The following is a 17,454-nucleotide window of genomic DNA, read 5'->3' on the forward strand; positions in this document are numbered from 1 at the left end:
TGTGGAAACCAAGCAATAGCAGAGCATTTGCAGTTTGTCTGGATTTTCTTCTAACAGTGAAGAAAGCAGAAAAGCAGCTACATGTAAACAATCATCATTAGAAAATGCAAGTAACTGTTCAAAATCACAGACAGTTTGATTAAAGCGTAGGTAATAGAAAATGCTTATCCACTCCTACAACCTTTCTGTCTTTTGCTGGAAATATTATTTCTAGAACAATCTTCCCTAAAGTTGTTTTTCTAATAGTCAGCTGCTGCATTCATAGCAGTATCAATATGAAAAAATGCATTTTTAAACTAAATCAAACTCTGCAATACCTCATCAATTTTATCTCAAGCAACTCCAATTTTGGAATATGATGGAAATGGAGATGAAAGGAAAAAAAACACAACAAAAAGCACAAAAATAATAATGTCAGTGGGTCTGCATTACTCTAAATAAAGTGTAGGCGTACCCTTTCTTTTCTCAGTCTCTTTTCTCAGTCTCAGTCTTTTTTCCTCAGATTGTCCTCAAGGAATCAGAAAACTTTTTCTAAACTCCTAAAGTTTAATCCTTTGACAGAGTTCTTTAGTATATTTTTTACCTGTGTATCAGTGTCAATTAAAAAGGGGTTTAAGCAATAGTAGATGGAGTTATCTTACATATAATATTCAAAATGTGATTTTAAAAAGAGTGAAAAAAGGAAAGATATGAGGGCTAAGCCATAGCTTTAGAATATTAATCAGATGACATCACAAAATCTTTCCCCAGCTCAGGGTGTCACATCAGTACCTTCAGCCTTCCATGACATCAAATGGAGGAAGCTGGCATCCACCTGCGATCTTACCAGGTGACCTGTCAAGATGCAGGTGTGGTACTTACATGGGGTGAAAGGAGTTAGGTAGGGACCTAGACGTCTCTCACCCACCCTAGATTCAGTCGTGCTGTGCAATCAACTGATAAGTCATAGAAAGGAAAATGTCATGTTCCCTCTTGGAGGAAGAACTGGGGATCAACTTTCTCATGCCCTGGGTGCAGGTATTTTCAAGTCGGGGCTTTCCCTTAACAAGAAGGCAGATCCGGTATAACTCCTGGTCCTTTTAACACTGCCCTTTATGATTGTCTTCCCAGGGTCTACTCTCCTGACATTTCCTAAACCACCTGCTCTCCAACCTCCACGGCCTTCTAGACTAGGGCCCAGGAAACACAAGCCGATGTAGAACTCTCCCTTGCTTCTCCCCTTTGTAAGCAAATCATCCGCATTCTGGCCTCCTCCAGCACTCCCTTTATCCTTCTACACAAAAGACTCATTGCTTTTCATTCACAAAAGACCTTAATAACAAGTTAAAACTGACTTTATTGTTAGTGAAGAGAAGAGGGTGCTAAAAGGGTGATGTCTACATCCCTAAAATTTTTGCACTTTTCAAAATTAGCAAAGAAAGAAAATTTTTTAAAAAATAGTTGTTTCCAAATTAAAATAAGTGTGATCTTTGTATGCTGCTAGAGTATTATGTTTTAGTTTTATTTTCCAGGGCCAATCCCTTCCATCTTGTTAAAGCAGAGGTCAGCAAATTACTGCCCGTGGACCAAATCCAACCACTGTTTTTGTGTGGCCTAGGAGTTAAGAAAGATTTTTATGTTTTTTGAACAGTTGAAAAAGTCAAAAGAAGAATAATATTTCATGACACATAAAAGTTATATGAGGGAAACGGACTTTGGCCCAGTGGTTAGGGCGTCCGTCTACCACATGGGAGGCCCCCGGTTCAAGCCCCGGGCCTCCTTGACCCGTGTGGAGCTGGCCCATGCGCAGTGCTGATGCGCGCAAGGAGTGCTGCACCACGCAGGGTGTGCCCCGCATAGGGGAGCCCCACGCAGGGGAGCCCCACGCGCAAGGAGTGCACCCATAAGGAGAGCCGCCCAGCGCGAAGGAGGGAGCAGCCTGCCGAGGAATGGCGCCGCCCACACTTCCCATGCCGCTGACGACAACAGAAGCGGACAAAGAAACAAGAAACAAGACGCAGCAAAAAGACACAGAAAACAGACAACCGGGGGAGGGGAGGGGAATTAAATAAATAAATAAATAAATCTTTAAAAAAAAAAAAAAGTTATATGAAATGAACATTTCAGTGTCAATAAGTAAGCTCTTTAAAGCACATTTATGCCCATTTGCTTATTTTTTGCTGCTTACAACAAGAGATGAGAAGTTGGTGTGAAAACCGCTATCTCCTGCAAAGTTGAAAACATTTACTCTCTGGCCCACTATAGAATAAGTTTGTCAGCCCTTGCTAAAAAGCATGGACTTTTGAATTCAATTCCAACCCTGGTATTTAACAGCAGCATGGTCTTGAGCAAGTTACTGAACCTGGAGGATCTAATACCCACCTCACAGAGAATGTTGTTCTTAAGAATAAATGAGAGGATGTACAGAGAGTGCAGCAATTACCTGGTGGAGAACAATATTAAATAAATGTTTTGTTGTTAAAAATTGAGTAAAAATTATATTACCCATTACTACCTCCTCTGTGCCTCCATTTTCTTACTTAAAAATTTCAAAAAAAGTCCTGTATTTTTGCTTTGCCTTGCCGATTACATTTTTCTAATGACAAAATAACTTATTAAAAATCCAAACACGTTCAAAAGTTAAAGGTGCTAGAAATTCATTCACCTAAATAAATGAGTGCAGATAAAGTTCCAGACTTTGGGTTAATCATGGAATATATTTTTATGATTTAACTTATGGATGGACAAAGATCAGCAGAGAGATATTATCAAGTTATGCAGAATAAAATAAAAAGAAATTGAGGAAACTTTAAAGAGTTATGCAAATCTGTTTAAAGAAGACACTCCTACCCAAAGTGTTCCTAAGAATATCTTAATCTTTAGCCTAATCTCACTCCCTCCAATGTTAGTCTCTCCTTGTCACTATCTTCTACTTCCATTCCATCTGACATCTTAATTTCATGTTCCTTTCCTTCCCCCAAGCTCTATGTGCTCTCTGTTTCTTTTTCTGTTTTGCCATGTACCCGGAGAAGAAACTGAACAGTCAGCAGGCATTATACATGTTCCTGTCTGCATGCCAATACTTGTTGTGCTGCCCTATTTGGAGGGCCTGAGCTTTTGATGAGGAAATCTGCTCTGCACAGAGACCAGCATAATGTTGGCAATCATCGAGAAAGTCTATTTTCCCAGCTAAGAAAATAGCTTATTACCGAAAACCACTAAGAATTGAGATGAAGTCTGTATACAAGAAATGATATGAATCATAAAAGTCTCAGTCAGGCTTAAACCATTGTGTATACACATATAGAAGCAAGCACAAGAACATTAATTCCAGCTGTTTATTTATTTTTTTCTCTTTCTTTCCTTTTGAATGTGTCTTAATTCTCCAGTAACCCCAAGTCAAGGATTAAATCAAGTAGGATGTCACTGGGAATCTGATCAACCCTGTTTTGAGATAGAATGCACAGAAAGGTTCCAAGCAATGAGAACATGGCTTCCTACCAGGAGTCATCAGGTAGTATTTGCTCTGTTACTACTTTATTCTACCTGGTTATCCCTGGATAAATGGGCCTTTGGCTGGTATGGGAAGAGGATTTCAGTTCTGGTTCTTAACCTGAAAACACACTGTGAAAAAAGTGTGTGATATCTCATTGACAGTTGTTTTTAGCTTCTGCTTAGAAGTAATGTGATGCAGTTGGGTAGTAGAGATAGTTGGATGAACCCGAACTGGGAATCAGAAGACTTAGGTTTAACCATGCTACTGCCAACAAGTGAGCATGGAAAATTATCTGAAGGCTCAGCATAATGGATGAGACTATCTCTAAATCCCTTTCTAGTCAATAGTTATATGATCTTGCAGATCCAGTTTTATCCCTGTGGCACATAGCATAAACATGTCCTATTTGTTGCTTTGGTAATTATGTGAAAACTGTTGGTTCCCAGAATTCATAACACTAGTTGTCCATAAAAATTTTCCTTATTTCTTTGAACTATAAAAGAGAATTGTGATCAATTTTTTGAGGTTTTTTTAAGTGCCTAGATTATATCTCTGTATAGTGAGCAGTAAGGGAAAAGAGAGAGACAAATATGAGTAAGAGGCTAGAAGGGCTGAAGGTTTTGAGTGGAGAAAATGGAGGTAATAGAGAAACAGAGTTCTTATTTTTCTGTTTTCTGGGCAAAAACAAAAAACAAAAAAATCAGTAAGAGATGATCGCAAAGTAGGGGAAGTAAATAACGATTTTAGGGTCACAGAACTAGGTCCAAATCCTGGATTCACTATCATGTGTATGATCTTGCCCAAGTTATAAGATCTAAGACAAATCTCCCTGATTCATAAATTTTGGAATCAAAAACTGTGAATTTGGTGTGATGATTATGTAGGATAATATTACATACATTCTCCAGCAAGAGACCAGTAGTCCTAGAGCAGTGCTTCTCAAAATATAACATGTGCACAGATTACCTGGGGATCTTGTTAAATTGCAGATTCTGAATCAGTTTGTCTTCACTGGGGCCTATGAGTCAGCATTTCTAACAAGATCCCAGGTGGATCCCAAAGCTTAGAGTAGCAAGGATAGAGGCATTTAGTAAACAGAGAATGCCTTTGTCCTTCATCCTTCCCTTCCAAACATGTATTTTCTTAGAAATGATAGATTGGAAAGTTTAGGGTTGTTTTTTTGTTTTTAGGTTGTTTTGCTTTTTTATTTTTTAACAGATCAATATGCCTGTTCTGTACAAAAGTCATCTGTCACCTAAAGTCAGGACAAAGGACACCAACAGTGTATCATTTTCAAGTCATCATGTGTCAGCCTGCTCGGAAAGTCCCCGAACTTTTACTCAGCACTATGATCCTTTATTTTTTTTTCAGTCACTAACATCAGTTCTCAAATGCTAAAAATTACTGATTAAATTCTTCACCCTCCTTTACCGTAGAAAGGCAGTGATCTCAGAAAAATGCATTTCTCTTACTTATTTTCAAACTTCCCTCTGTTATGAAAATTTGATGAAAAAGAAAGAAATTTCATTCCTACTTATCCCCAGATTCATCATTTTACCCTTTTCTTATGCTCTTTTATTTTTCTAAACGCTAGCAAAAGGTCTAGCAACCATTTACTTGCCTTTCTAGTTCTGTCAGTCAATAATAGAAGATAATTTACTCTCCCTCTGTATGATTGGAGCATATTTTAAATTATTCATTTAAGCTTGGTCTGTAATTAAAATTATGTGGGCATTTAGGACATTATTCTGCAAAAATGCTCTGTGGGCATTCTCTGATCTAGCTCATAGAATCCAGGTGCAAAGCAGCATTAAAAGCATTGGGGAAAAAATCAACCATATTGTGAATTTATGCATGGTCATTTATCTACCAACTCCTAGGCAAAAACCATCCATAGCTCTTACCAGGAGATTAAGTTTCTCCTAGGATCAGCAGAAAACCTTAAGTGTTCTATTTCTGCACTTAAATGGGTGGTACTCCTATATGTGCCTGTGGGAGATTCTATTATTATCCCCAAATACTCACTTGCCTCCCTGCAAGAGGATTATGCATCTCTACCCATTTCTAAATGACGTGGATGGCTCCTCTTCTATGGATATCAGTGGCCATGTGACTTGCTTTATATAATGAAATAGCAAAAGTGATGTGTGTCACATCTAAGCAGAAGCTCCAAGAGTCATTAATGATTTTTGCCTCCAACCTCCTCTCTGCCATGAAAAGGACATGAGCTAGGCATAAATTGTGCCTTCAATCTGATCCTTTAATGACGAGCCTTTGCACTTAGATAAATTATTTACAGGAAAGAGAACAAAGCCCTTTAGGTTTAAAAATAATGATCCAGGTAATTTTCTACCACAGTGTTTAAAGATAAGTGAGAACTCAAAGGTCATACTCTGGCCTTGTGCCTTAGTTAATCTATACACGAGAAGGCATCTAGATTTCATCTAGATGCCAGTTCTACTTGACTGGAAGTGCCTTGAATTCTGGTGTTGAGGATTGAATCATGCCCCCCACAAAAGGTATGTTTAAATCTTAATCTGTGTTCCTCTGGGTATGAAACATTTGTAAATGAGACCTTTGAAGACGTTAATAGTTAAGATATGGACTCATTTGTATACAGGATCTTTGAAATCTCACTTATATGAGGCCAAACTGAATCAGTGTAGGTCTTAATTTATATGACTCTAGTCCTTATAAAGCAGAGGAAATCTGGGTGCAGTCAGGCAGAAGCCAGAAGTCAGTAGAATCCAGAAGCTAGCGTGACAAGGGGCAGAGATGCAGGCCAAAGAGCCCCAATGACTGTGGCAAGCCAGCCCCAGAAAGCTACAGACTCTGAAAGAAGGAATGGCCTGTAGAGACCTTGATTTTGGCCTTCTAGCCTCCAAAACTGTACGACAATAAAGCCTGTTGCTTAAGCCAACCAGTGTGTGGTATTTGTCATAGCAGTCCTTGAAAACTAAAACAGTTGGGATGAAAATAACAGACCTGTGGAAAAAGTATAACACAGATCATTACTTTCTTTCATGTTTTTAATAACAGCCACTGTAATATATTTTTTTTTCTTTTTTTTTTCCCCAGAACCAGAAAAATACCAAGGTAAACCAAAAGATTTATGCGCATTATTTTAAAGAAAGGAATAAAAGCTGTCTAGATCCTGGGATAAATACATGCTCTGAAATTTGACTTTTGAGATGATCCCAAGCAAATGCAGGTTCTATTTTCCTGATGTGCCTTTAAAGCCAATTCCTGAGAAATGGGTTTTTCAAAGAGAGAGCTTATTTGGTTGTGCAAGCACAGGAGTCTAGTGGCTTAATGGCCCAAATTGCCTTCCAGATCTGCAGAAATTCTAATATTTTATAACACTGAGGTGCTAATGAATAATTGGGGTGGAGCTGGACACAGGTTTCTTCATTAAAAAACATCACAGAGTTGAAGGTGGGTAGGGTACCAAACCAGAGTCTAAGGACCTGGGATAGGGGTATACAGAACAAAGGTCAGTTACAAATTCTTTCATATGAATATTGAACAGAGGTGACTGGAGTGGCTACCATCCTAATAGCAAGCATACACAAGGGTGAGTCTAATCTATAAACAAAGGTAAAGTCAATCTAGAATTACCATCACAAAGGTAAGCATGCACAAGGGTGAGGTTAAGTCTAGAGTAACTGTAAACAGGGATGAGACCACTCCAGCTAGCTTCAGTAATTTCAGGTATTAACTTCTGGCTATTTTATAATATAAAGGCATCAATATAATGATTTAATGATCATAATTATTTGTTAATTCTTAACCCTTGGTTACAGAGATAGTAACAGAGAAGGTAAAAGAGCAGAGTAAATTCTTCTGGGAAGATTTAATATTTCCTTTTACTTTCTATTATTATTATTATCACTATCATTATCACTATTATTTTATCAAATAATACATGTGATTTGTTAATGATAATCTGAATCAAATCCTCGGCACCTACTTTATCAGTAGGAAGCTTTTTAGCCACAGAGGAATGAAAAGCTTTAATAATTCATCATTAGGGTGTCGTTATGTTTCCATTTCACTTCAGCCTATAAGTCAGCAGTGGAACAGATTCAAAAATGACCTCTAAAGAAGGAAGTGTAATTGCTCAGAGTCAAAAGCATGGTTAATCATATGGTTTTTTATACTCTTGCAAAAATGCAGTTTAACAGTCTCCTACATCTCAGTGATTCATGAATGCTATATTTATGCATATTCATGAAAGCAAGCCCTAAAAAGTAATACTTTGTCACGTTTTTTTCTCTTTTTGATGTAGGCAGAACAAATACTGAAATGACACCTAAACCATCTGTTTAACTCTGAAAATTCTAGAATTCAATATGATTGGCCACACAGGACTCTGAGCATCTGTGCTTTAGGGATTCATGGTTGCTTTTAGCTATTTGAACACCAAAGTATATAAAGAATGATATGGAAAACTTGGGACCCTAAACATTTCTACTCCAATTTACTATTCATTTTCATAGCTGTTTACCTTCATTATACAAAAGGTTTAGGATCTTTCATTCAAATTTTGCTTGAGATTGGCATTTTATAAATTCAAGGTAGCACATAATTTTTATCCAGTTTAGTAAGTCCCTTCTTTTTATTTTGCGAGGAGTTAAAAGACAATGGATGGGAGGCAGATGTGGCTCAAGCAGTTGGGCTCCTGTCTACCGTATGTAAGGTTCAGGGTTCAATACCCAGGGCCTCCTGAAGGCAGCCTGGCCTGTGTGGTGAGCTGGCCCTCATGGTGTGCAGGCTTTCTTAATATATGACAAAGAACTTTCAAATAAACAGAGGCAGGATGCTAGAATGAACCTCATGGTGCCTGATTGGAGTTGGAGAGATCAACCTTAACACATGTTGATATGTATACAGATATATAGAGATATATATACAGTTAGATATATATGGAAAAAATATCGATATGTCTGCATGGGTTCATATCTATATTAACCCACTAATGTATGGGTTAATATAGATACTTGTATTCTTTAGCACATTCTTCTAAGAAGTCTAGAGGCAGTTACACCCAATAGCTAGGAGAACTTCTAGCACCTGGATCTTGGTATTTAAATACCATTCTCCAATAAAGGTGGCCAGAGCTTCTTGAAGAAATGGTTGATTCTAGGACTTGGGAAGTGTCATGGTGAATTTCATGTGTCAGCTTAACTAGGTTATGGTGTTCAGTTGTTTGGTCAAACCAGTCCTGGCCTGATTGTTACTGTGAGGGTATTTCATTAATTTACATTATTAGTCAGTTGATTACATCTACAATCAAGGAAGGAGATTGCCTCTGGCAATGAGAAGAGTCTCCTCACCCAACCACTTGGAGGCTTGAAAGTAAGAACTCAGGATGTCAGCAGTCAGAAAGAAGATTTCTGTCTCTACCTCAAGTAGCCCACTTCTCAGGGGAAATTCAATGTCACCTTCATCAGAGTTTCCAACTTTTGTTGTATGGTGGTTTAGAGCTGTAGGTACCTCAGAAAAACACATGTTCTTAAACTTAATCTAATTCCTATGGGTATGAGCCCATTGTAAGAGGACCTTATGATGAGGTTACTTCAGTTAAGGTGTGGCCCATCTTAATCAGGATGCTTCTTTATCCTATTACTGAAGTCCTTCATAGGGGGAATGAAATTTTGAGAGACAGAGAGAAAGCCACAGAGGGAGCAGCCAGAAGCTGAAAATCAAAGGAAACTGAAAAGAAAGGAGAGACCAGAAAATGCCACTTTGTGCCTTGCCATGTGACAAACTAAGGACCAAGGATCACAAGCAGCCAGCCTCAGAAAGCCAGTCTTTGGGCAGAAAGCATTGTCTTGATAACACCTTGATTTGGACTTTTACTCAGCCTCAAATCCTGAGCTAATAATTCCCCACAGTTTAATCCAACCCATTTCATAACATTTGCTTAAGCAGCTTAGGTAAATAAAATGCAGTTTCTCCTGGGGAAATCTAACTTCATTTCCCTTGAGTTTCTAACTTGCAGCCTGCCCTACAGAAATTATAATAACTCTCTTTATATATAAATTATAATAAATATATGTATATGTGTATGTCAGTTCTGTGAAGAATCCTAATAGAAGTGGAATAACACAGGGATAATACAAGATGATCCTGAAGCATCTTGTAATGCCATGATGGACTGAAGTACTGAAAAAATAAGAGGGAAAGAGGGATGAGATCGTACCAAAAGGACACAGGAATCAACATGAGAGAAAACTGTAATCATTTCAGCTACAAAAAACAAATAATGATCATATTGATTGTAACTCAAAGAATAAAGTACATATTGATGTTTAATACTAATTCATACTAATATAAATAAATGATTGAATAAATATGTAAATGGTGCCAAAGGAGCCACCCTTCCTTACAGAAGAATTTATAAATGTAAAAGGAAAGAGGAAAATAAAAATCACCATCAGACCACAATAATAATAATTGCCGCATTTATGGCCCACTGATGAATATTAAAATTAATGGTCAAAACTTTAAAGCGATTCAGATATTTGTATATCGTCAAAGTCTCTCCCCCAAAATATTTATTAACTACTCTTGTGATTTTTTAATATATATACACAAGTCCTTCGATACTTCTTGCAAAGGTGGGGTTTAATTTCTTTCCTCTTGAGTGTGAATTAGATTCAATGACTCACTGAAAATGAACAGAGAACCATTACAGACAGCATATTACCAAGGGTTCAAGGTTAACATCATCAGTAAGGAATAAGATATATTGATATCATGTACACCCTGATATGATGTGATGAGAAGGGTATATAATCTCTGTGGTATTCTTTCCCCAAATACATAACCTCGTCTACTCTTGATTAAACATCAGACAAATTTAAGGGCATTTTATAAAATATCCAAAAGTGTCATGGTCACAAAAGACAAAGACTGAGGAACTATGACAAACTGGAGGATACTCGAGAGAATGACAATTAAATGCAACATGGAGTTCTGGAATAGAAAAGGACATTAGTGGAAAAGGGGAAATCTGAATCAGTCTGTAGTTTAGCTAATGATATTGTACCAGTTTTAATTTCTTGATATTGGTAATCAAGTTCATTCTTGATAATTGATATTTGATAATTGTCCTGTGTTTATGTTAGATGCTAAACTGAGAGGAAGTTGGATGAAGGATGTCCAGAGAGTCTCTGTTCTATCATTGCAACTTTTCTCACAATCTAAAATTATGTCAAAATAAAAAGTTAAAGGCACAACTATGTCAAAATAAACTTTGCCTTCTTAAAGTGATAGGCAACTTAATTTAGCCCAACGCTAAAACAATTTAGTACTAACAATTAGTAGTACTAAAATATTTTATCAATATTTTTTCTCCCTCATTTTCATTTATTTCCTCCAAGTGTTTGATTTTCAGTGTAACTTTCAAAACATTTTGAACCTCTCCACTCTCCTATACTGTCCCCATTACAAAGCTAACATTTGCCTGAAACAGAGCCAAATGTCCCTGACTTCATTATATTCAAATACTACCTGTTCCAAACCCTCACATGCCAATGAAGGACTTGGGACTCTGCTACTCTCCTATTTCTCCACTAATCTCCCCAAGTTATTTTGTGCAGTCCTCGGGGTGGTTCTTTCTCACATGTACCTTCCCAGAGGCATTTGTATTCCAAAATTAATGTGGAAGAGGAACTATACCTACCTGAGAGAAAGGATTCTTTATGTGCAGACTATAAACTTTCGTAAGTATCTGGGTGGAAGAAATATATTTTGACGTCTGCAATGGGAAGGCCTTTCCTGGATTCTTCAAATAAATCCATAGAATGTTTCTAAAATCATTCCTGCTCACAGCCTTCCTATTTTAAGGACTTTTTTGTGCTTTGCAAAATAAGCTTTCCACATTTCTATTCATTTCATGTAAAATCAAAATTATGCATATTTTGAGGTGTTATCATGTGGCTATTTTATGCATCTGTTGTTCTGTGACCCTTTTTATTAGGAAGAATTGTCACCATATGGAGCCATAAAAAAGATATGAGAAATAGATTAATTAAACATATATCATGTCTGTCTACTTTCAAAAGGCAATACATTCCTCCCCTCCCCCATGCTTGCACTTTTGTAGTATAATTCTTTCTTTGGGTTTCATTTTCTCTAAATGTGATTTTGACAGTGAGTCTGTGTATATGTGTGAATGAACCCAGTATATACTTAAGTCATTTTGTGAGTAATTATGAAATTGATTTTAAAAACATTGCTACTGACAGGATAAAATGATAAATGGTCACATATTGATGAGTTTTCCCTAACATTTTTGTATATTCAAAAGGTAATATATACTCCAAGTTACCTACATTATCACAGTAATTCCTTCTAGAATTGCTAAATAAACCATAACATGCAATTTGACATAATGGCTACATTTTATTAATTTTCCAGATTTTCAAGAAATTTTCTACCATCAATTAACTGAACTGCATGCACCTCTCTTCAGCAAGTATTTCTCATTTTCTGTCTGGCTTATCTCTTGATAAGCAAATTGTCTCAGACATGTAAGGCAGGTAGTGTTGCATATATATTACATGAATGCGTGAGTTCTATGCCACAAATGCTAAAACCCAGCAGGGAACCCTCAGGTTTCACTGCAATATAGAAACTGCTATGCTGCATTAAATTTTGGTGAATCTGGGCTCACAAAATTCTCTAAAAACTCTATTTCTATTTATAAAGGTCTAGTAAATGACATCTTATAGTATATTAAATAATATTCTCTAACTAGAAATCAAAGTCAGAAACCTGTGCCTTTTTAATGATCTAGGCATACCAAGTTTAAAATTATGTATCTTTATGTTTTCTCGGAGTACATAACATCATAAAAAATACCTGTTACTAAAATTACTGGGTAGCATATAAGAACACTATCAGAGAGAAAACCCAAGAAAAATCTGAAAGAAATTCTTAGAGAAATCTTTCTGAAACCTACATATTACTAATATCTCTGTGAGATTGAAGTAGATTTAAAAGTAGTCTCAACACCCAGGGTTACAAAGAGCAAGAAAGGAGCATGAGATGTCATTTCCATCCATGCAAAGGTGGCAAGAAAAGAGTCTAATTAGAGAATGTTTATTTTCCTTTAATGGATCTTTGCTGACTTCATCTTCTTAAATTACCTAAGAAAGAAATAGAATTTAGCAGAATATTGCACTTTGAACGTTAAGACTAACACTATGCTCTCCGCACTCAGCTGTCCACTTACCATACCCCCACTCCAGGTCACTGTTTAGAATAGTAAGTTACCTTTCATCTTGCTTGTGAGAAGAGACCACATATATGTCATCCTTACCTATATATCCTTTGCAGATAGTAAATGTTCTAAAAATGTCCTTTTATGGCGGCAGACTTGGCCCAGTGGTTAGGGCGTCCGTCTACCACATGGGAGGCCCGCGGTTCAAACCCCGGGCCTCCTTGACCCGTGTGGAGCTGGCCCATGCTCAGTGCTGATGCGCGCAAGGAGTGCCCTGCCACGCAGGGGTGTCCCCCCGCGTCGGGGGAGCCCCACACGCAAGGAGTGTGCCCCGTAAGGAGAGCCGCCCAGCGCGAAAGAAAGTGCAGCCTGCCCAGGAAGGGCGCCACACACACGGAGACCTGACACAACCAGATGACGCAACCAAAAGAAACACAGATTCCCATGCCGCTGACAACAACAGAAGCGATCAAAGAAGACACAGCAAATAGACACAGAGAACAAACAACCGGGGTGGGGGGGGGGGGGGGAAGGGGAGAGAAATAAACAAACAAATCTTTTTAAAAAATGTCTTTTTATGTAGCGAGAATATCATAAACCAGAAATCAGAAAGGAAGTTATGACTGCTCTAAGGCACAATGCAGTTTGATTCTCCCAATACCTCTGCGCATGCAGGCATTGTTAATCAACTTTGGTACTCTGCCACTTGGCCCAGTTGCTGCCTCCAACATCCACTACCAGTCCATCAGAGCTGGCATGCAAGGAATACTTATCTACTCAGAGTTTTGAAAATGGCTATCTGTTTAAACTGGGTTGTAATGTAGGACCTGTGTAACCTGTGAGAAGGGAGAGGGGCCAGGGCAGCAATACCTAACTTGAACTTCTTCATCCTTTATTCAAAAGGATAGTAACTCTTTGTCTCAAATTGAATTCCCAGGGGCTGCTCCTTAGGGAGTTGTGTATGCCAACTCCCCAGCTACTGTGGAAAAAACTGAACCTTCGAGAAAAGCAAATCTGCTGAACACTTTTGAGATGATTTCTTGGTGTTTTTTACCAGCGATGCAGACTAGATCTTAAGTTTAAAGTTCTTGGTCTCTTTCTAAATCTGCTCCTTTAATTGCTTAAACTGGTCTCATTCTGACTTTCAAGCTGGATCTACATAACCCCTTTGGTTCTAGAAACCTAACAGGTGAAATCAAGAGGAAATGTCCATGATCTTGCTGCTCAGGATGTATTCTTTGATTAAGATAAAGAATAAGTTAAGCCTGTTTTCCTTCTATATTGTCCATACCCTTTTATGGGAAAAAGAAAGAGAGATCTGTGAAGAAATTCTACCCTGGAATAAAAAGTTAATATCCTATCTTGTATTCCTTGGAACTTGAGGACAATAACAGGATGCAATAAAGAATCCCAGTATAACACATGACATTCTGGCTACAAATGCCTCACCCTTTGAACAGCTAAGTGATTCATTCTTCCAGAACACAGACTAAAGTATATTCCTAGGTCGAACCAGTTATTACCTTATCACATCAATAATTAAGCAGGCTTTGCTAACTGAAGTAATAAGAGAATAATACTATTGTTTTGTATCATATTCCAGTCTAAAAAATATTGTCTCCAATTAGCAATATAATATTGTCTAATTATTGTCTAATTAGCAAAGCAATATTATCAGAATTAGCACTTGATTGACATCTTTCTCTTTTACACTTAATTCATGCCCAGTTTTTCAGTACCAGAAAAAATCCAACGCTCTTAAAATCAACTAACATTTTTCAGACTAAAAAGCTAAGTAAAGTCATTTATATAATGATACACCATTTTTATTTGCCTACCCCAGCATCTAATATATCTGAAAAGCATAAAGATGAAAGCCAAACAACAAAAATATTTTTATTAATTCTCAAAAGTATTAATTAAAGTAATGAATCTTCATTTAGGATGTTCATTTAGTCATTGCAATAAAAAGTCCTTCTTTGCAAGCCTAATTTACTACTAAATCTTAGTTTTAACATGTTCAATGATGAAGATATTCAATATTAACAAAAGGAAATATGTTAAATAAAGAAAGGAATTATGTACCTAATTAAATGTAATTTTTAGTCATATGCTAATAACTTAAAGACACTTAGGCTGTATCCACACACTCAGATCAATTTGAATTGAGTCAAATAAATTATTTTGAAAGCTATCAGTTACATTAGGCAAAATAAAATAAAAATAAAAACTATGTACAAACAGATGTGGATCCTCATCTGTGTTTAATTCTAAGAAAAGGATAGAACCTGTTATAGCAATATATTTTACATGACATATCTCATCTATGAATTTAAAATATCTCCATTGTACCATTATTTTTAAACTTTTCATCTGAAAGATTTATGTTTGAGTCAAATTTCTCCACTTATGACACATTCTGATAGCGTCTGGCCTACTTCTAGGGCTTAAGGAGTGTTCATTAAAATGAAATGAATTAACATATAAGCCACAGATGGGGAAGATGAAATTGCCTTAAATAACTACCAAGGAAGTAGGTGTAAATGAAAACAGTTATAAGTTGAAAATTAATTCAGGCATTAATACTTTGATACTAGGAGGATTCCAGACTAAGCTATTAATTACTCATTCTGAAATGCTTGAAATGGCCTTATTATTTAAAGACGTAGAAAAACTTAAGAGATGAGACTGATCACTCAAAGAGAGTGTAAATATAAAATATGTTAAAACACTGTGGTACCTGCTGTTAATAAGCATATCCTATGGAGAGGAATGTAGTTCAAAATGTAAGCTTATTTCTAGAAAGTGCATACACAGAAGAATTTTTAATAATAGTAAAATAAGAAAGAAGCAGGAAATTGCATCATAAATATATGTAATTTTAAAAGCTGACTCAATTCTTTTGTGGAAGGATATGGAATATAAATAAATTTTTCATGCAAAAATCTAAGAATAGAAAAGTGGGTATATGCCCCTATATTTAGGTCAAATACAAAGAAACATCTTTTTGTGACAGTGCCAAAATAGTCTCTTTAAGAAAAGACAGTAGGGGAGTGGATGCGGCTAAGTGGTTGAGTGCCTGCTTTCCACGTATAAGGTCCTATGCCTTCATTCCCTTGTACCTCTTAAAAAAAAAAAGTAAAGAAAATAGAAAATAGGTGATTAAAGATATAGAAGTTTTTATACTTTTAGCATTTGTTTTGTTTTATGTACATGAAGGTGAATGGGTCATTTTCTGGCTCCAGATCCTTTCAGTATGAAAGAAGGTGTATACTTTTAACTCAGCTTACTGAAGAAACATTCAAGGTCCAAGGCCGTATGCTCTGGATGCCAAACAGTCTTTATATCAGGTGCAAAATGAAATCAACTGGAGGGGTTGCCAGGACCCTAGTGTTAAAAGCATTTCCAGACTGCCACCTGGGCCAGCAGGAATGAGTGCCCTGATCAATTAGCAATGTCTACCAGGTATGTGACAGGGAACACTAACAAAAATGTTCTTGTACCTAATTTAAATATTTATTCCTAATGATGGCTATAAAAATTTAAGAAATTTGCCTAAGATCTGGAACCTAAATAATGTAAGTGCAGAAAAAGAAAAGACCTGATTTACAGTCTCGACTTTATCACACTGAATCACCAGAATATAGCCTTTGTATATACGTTCAAATGCTGGGAACATATATAAACATACAGATAAAATATGTGTCTGTGTGTATGTGTATGGCTGTCTGAATAAACCTTTTAAATATTCAACTATATGAAGAGTTCATCTGGTAATGTATTTCTCAATTTCTTTGTCTCATTATTTATTTGAAAATAGGAGAATATATGATTGAAATTGTGCCAAAGTTAAAGTATGATTAATTTTTCTCTCATGGTTTGTAATGGAACCTGATCTCTTTTTCAGAAACTTTCGGTGTTCACATTTTTAGGTAGTTAAAATGGCTGCAAAAGAGTAATGTTTACTTTTTTGTGTTAAGGTAAGAGAAATTCCATTGGCAAACCTGATGGAGTATGTAATGTTATTTAATTAAGTACTTAAAAACAATATCTATAAAAATTCTTCTCAAGGGCATAAAATGTAGAATGCCTCACTTTGGTGTAGTAAATTCCTTTTATAATGCTGGAGTCTGAGACAACATAATGTCCATGATGTAGGTGTTATACCCAAAGAGATGTATTATATACTTAAAACAGTGAATGCATAGGTAGGGCTGATCTTACAGCTTTACTAGCTAATATATTTCATGATCCTAGAAAGGGACTAAAATTCCCTACACCCTTCCCACAAGCTGATTCTTGGCTCAAATACTACAAGTAGATTTTCCTACACCAGAAAAAGTGTGATCCAAATCCTCCTACCATGTGATTTGGATAAAAAGCAGAGAGTAGGTGGTAGGGACATGACTTGGGAACTATCTGGGCTGTGGGCCCAGAAGCTAGAACAGAGTATGACCATGGCTGCTAGGGATTACACAAAAGGGAATAAGAATTTACAAGTCAAGTGTTAAAGGACTGGACAAGTTACTTGAAGGGCTGTATTCAGGAAAAGTCAAGTCCACAGCAGTAGACAGAGAAAAATCAGATCAGCAATCAAAAAGTCAGCTTCTGGGAATTGATTGGAGTGAATTTGAGTTAGACCCTGGAAAGTTCCCTGATGGGACCATGATGCTTGTATGAAATGGCATCTCTAGGACCTGGGAGGGGAGGTGCTCTTAAAGATACAAGGCAACAAGGTTCAGAAAAT

The 17,454-nt window shown here is 36.8% G+C and overlaps 1 protein-coding gene and 1 long non-coding RNA gene across 2 annotated transcripts in view; both read left to right on the forward strand.

The window, feature by feature from the left end:
- NEGR1 (neuronal growth regulator 1) overlaps positions 1-17,454 on the forward strand; it is a 923,741-nt gene that overhangs the window by 770,267 nt on the left and 136,020 nt on the right. The gene's annotated exons all lie outside the window — the stretch shown is intronic.
- The window catches only part of LOC131279742 (uncharacterized), a 46,597-nt gene continuing 35,035 nt past the window's right edge, over positions 5,893-17,454 (forward strand). Inside the window, exons 1-2 of the long non-coding RNA XR_009187182.1 lie at positions 5,893-5,994; positions 6,554-6,571. This is a non-coding gene — a long non-coding RNA (uncharacterized lncRNA). The remainder of the gene's footprint in view (positions 5,995-6,553; positions 6,572-17,454) is intronic.

The sequence above is a fragment of the Dasypus novemcinctus genome, chromosome 9 (assembly GCF_030445035.2).
Source record: "Dasypus novemcinctus isolate mDasNov1 chromosome 9, mDasNov1.1.hap2, whole genome shotgun sequence".
Classification (NCBI taxonomy): Eukaryota; Metazoa; Chordata; class Mammalia; order Cingulata; family Dasypodidae; genus Dasypus; species Dasypus novemcinctus.